This window comes from Benincasa hispida, chromosome 12 (genome assembly GCF_009727055.1).
Source record: "Benincasa hispida cultivar B227 chromosome 12, ASM972705v1, whole genome shotgun sequence".
Lineage (NCBI taxonomy): Eukaryota > Viridiplantae > Streptophyta > Magnoliopsida > Cucurbitales > Cucurbitaceae > Benincasa > Benincasa hispida.
In genome coordinates, this window is record NC_052360.1 from 70,995,841 (window position 1) to 70,999,737 (window position 3,897).

The following is a 3,897-nucleotide window of genomic DNA, read 5'->3' on the forward strand; positions in this document are numbered from 1 at the left end:
CCTCAGGATTTTCTAGTCTAGACAAGTGATCCACAACTTGGTTTTTTATCCCCTTCCGATCAATTATTTCTATGTCAAATTCTTGAAGGAGGAGAACCCATCTGATAAACCTCGGCTTTGTGTCCTTCTTTGTCATTAAGTACTTTATTGCTGAATGATCAGTATGGATGAGTACCTTTGTCCCCAACAGATATGCCCAAAATTTTTCCAACGCAAAAATTACCACCAGAAGCTCTTTCTCTGTGGTGGTATAATTTGTCTGAGTAGGATTTAATGTTTTACTCACATATGTGATGGGATGCAAGATTGTTTTTCTCTTCTGTGCCAAAGCTGCTCCCATCGCATACCCGCTTGCATCGCACGTTATTTCAAAAGGAAGTGTCTAGTCCGGTGCAATCAATACGGGTACAGTAATCAGCGCATTCTTCAAAACTCGAAATGCGTTGAGAAATCAAATTTTCTGTCAGCCTCTAACAACGCACTCAATGATCGCGCTATTTTAAAAATCTTTAACAAAGCGTCTCTAGAATCTAGCGTGCCCCAAGAAGCTTCGTACAGCCTTCACGCTTGTTGGAGGTGGAAGGTTTTCAATTGCTTCCATTTTTTCTTTGTCCACCTCTAACCTATCCCGGGAAACCTTATGGCTCAACACTATGCCCTTCTTCACCATGAAATGACATTTTTCCCAATTAAGTACCAGATTCGTCTCTTCACATCTCTTCAGTATCTTCTCCAAGTTTGCTAAACAGACTTCATAGGTGTTCCTATAAATAGAGAAGTCGTCCATGAAGATTTCAACAGAGTCTGCGAGATAATTTGAAAAGGTGGCCATCATGCAGCTTTAGAACGTGCTTGGCGCATTGCAGAGGCCGAACGACATGTGACGAAAAGCAAAGGTCCCATATGAGCAGGTGAATGTGGTCTTGTCTTGATCTTCTAGAGCTATCATAATCTAGTTGTACCCGACATAACCATCCAGAAAGCAATAAAAGTCATTTCCAGCTAGACGGTCTAGCATTTGGTAAATGAATGGCAGAGGGAAATGATCTTTCTTTGTGGCCGCATTCAGCTTGCGGTAATCCATGCAAATGCGCCACCCAGTGACAGTTCTTTGCGGTATTAATTCATTGTTTTCATTTGGGACTACCGTCATACTGCCCTTTTTCGGCACACACTGTGTGGGGCTAACCCACGTGCTGTCTACTATGGGATAGATAATGCCCGCATCTAACCATTTAATGATCTCCTTTTTGACGACCTTTTTCATCGCAGGGTTGAGTTTGCGTTGATGTTCGATCGTTGCTTTGTGATCCTCTTTAAGACGAATGTGGTGCATACAGTACGCTGGGCTAATTCCTTTAATGTTAACGAGCGTCCAACCAATTGCTCGCACATGTTTCCTTAGAATGCTCATCAACGCATTCTTTTGGTCTTCGTTGAGCTCAGATGAAATGATAACTGGAAGCTTCTCATTCTGTCCCAAAAACGTGTACTTTAAATGACTCGGCAAGGTCTTTAATTCCAATGTTGGTGGTTCTACTAGGGATGGTTGCGTTGTTTTTCTTTCTTCTTTTTCTATTGGCTCTTCTTCTTGGTTTGAGATCATTTCTTCTTCCTTGTTTGTTTTTGTTATGATCTCATTACAGGCAAGAACGGAAGCGCTGACATCCTCTTCTTCATTCTCTTCATCAAACTTTTCTTCCTCAATCAAATTCTGGTCATCATCTGAGTCATGCAGGTCTTCTTCATCCGGAAACTTCATAACACGAATTATGTTAAACTTAAGCTTCTGTCCGTTGATGCTCAAAGTGATTTCCCTTTATGCACATCAATCTGAGCATGACTTGTTGATAAAAATGGTCGCCCCAGAATGATGGGCACATCTTTGTCGGCCTCGTAGTCCAAAATGATGAAGACGGCTGGTAGGATAAAATTGTCAATGGTTATCAGTACGTCCTTCACTTTCCCTCTGGATGCACCAGAGATCTATCGGCAAGTTAGAGAGTCACCGTTTGGGTACAAGGTGCCCCACATTCAGCTGCCTAAAGATTGAAAGAGGCATCAAATTTATGCTGGCTCCCAGGTCACATAGAGCTTGCCTGATGTATAGCCCTCCTATGGAGCAAGGAATAGTAAAGCTCCAGGATTGCTCATCTTCGGTGGAATGATTGATTTCGAACTTTGCGTTAAAGCTACCGTGGAAAACTTACCAGCTCCCCTCTTCTTGGTTACCATATCCTTCAAAAACGTTGCGTAGGTAGGCATCTCTTCAATCGCTTCACTGAAAGGAATATTAATATATAATTGCTTTAACATAGACAGAAAATGTTAGTACTGTACCTCTTCGTTCTTCTTCTTCCTTAGTCTCTTTGGGAAAGGGGATAACTACACTTTCACGGTCCCCGTCTCATTTGGCTTTGAGGTCGACGCAACCTCTGGTTCTACTACTTCTTTTCCTCCTTCTTTTTCTTGCGTCACCGCAATTCCAGGTTCAGCCGCAATGTGAGCTGTCCAACAAAGCTCATTCTTTTCTTCCTCCACCGTCTTCCCACTTCGCAATGTCACAACCTGACATTTCTTTTTACCTGATCCTCCCGGATTGCGTAGGAGTTCTGTTGAACTCAGCAGAGCCTCTTGTGGTCTACTCTTCAGCTCACTCGCAATCTGGCCCATCTGTAATTCTACATTGTGGATGGACGTAGCTTGACTTTGAAGCACAATTTCGTTTTTCTCTATGTATTGCTTCAATAGGCTTTCCAAGGAAGAGGATTGCAGTGGTTGTGAGCTACTTGCTTGATTGCTCGTTTAACCGTTGTTGCGTGGGAAATCCTTGTGGCCCTTCTTTTTGCGCCACGGGTTGGAAATTCTGTTGCTGATTCTTCCAAGCAAAATTAGGGTGGTTTCTCCACCCGGGGTTGAAGGTATTCGAAAAGGGATTATTTTTTACAAAGTAAACGGATTGTGGATTTTGCAGGCAATCTTCCATCTCGTGCCTATCATCGCAAGTCGCACACCTTGCGTGTTTTAACTGATTGCGTTTATTTGCCCATTTTGCGGTATTGGGCTGCTGATTGCAATTCCCTGGATTAAGTTTATCATTGCGGTCATCTGATTTTGTAGTGAAGTAATAGCACCATTACTTGCATCATTGTCTTTGATTCTCAATCTCTGGTCACTCTCTCTCCAATCTTCGTGGTTCTTATAGATGCAATCCAAGATATTCTTCGCTTCGTCATACGTTTTATCAAGCAGACCACCAGCGGCTACCGTATTGGCAGTGGTCGGCGAAGTGGGATTCAAAGCATGATAAAAAGTTTCCATTTGAAGGTAGTCTGGCAAACCATTGTGTGGACAATCCTTAACCAACCTTTTAAACCTCGCCCAGGCATCACTGAGCGATTCGTCCATGTCTTGTTCAAAATTTGTAATGAGTTTCCTTTGTCTGGCATTCTCAGTGGGTGGAAAGTATTTCTTCATAAACTTCTCCACGACCTGTTCCCATGAAGTGATCTCTCCCGGTTTGAGAGAATACGCCTCATTTCTTAGCCTGGTCACAGAGAGAAAAAGGGAACAAAGTTAGTCGAACTTCTTCGGCAGAGATGTTTGGGAACATAAAAGTATTGCAGATTTGAATAAAGCTTCGGTGATGGGCGTGCGGGTCCTTGCCACGCCTTCATTTGAATTGTCCTGCAGTCTGGATCATCTGTAGCATCACTGGCTTCATTTTGAATCTGCTTCCATCGAGGGCAGGCCTCATGATTCCTGGAGAGAAATCATAGAGGTTTGGAGATGCATAGTCCCTAATGGGTCTATTGTGATCGTTTGCCAGCATGATTGGATTCGCCATGACATTGTTATCATTTGGTGCTCCGTTTTCAGGCTTCTCCGCCATCTCTT

The 3,897-nt window shown here is 43.1% G+C and overlaps 1 non-coding gene across 1 annotated transcript; it reads left to right on the forward strand.

Annotated features, from left to right (window-relative positions):
* The first annotated feature begins 3,337 nt into the window (after positions 1 to 3,337).
* Positions 3,338 to 3,444, forward strand: LOC120068616. Its single transcript, XR_005479254.1, has one exon. It is a non-coding gene; the product is annotated as a small nucleolar RNA R71 (small nucleolar RNA).
* Positions 3,445 to 3,897: the final 453 nt, after the last annotated feature.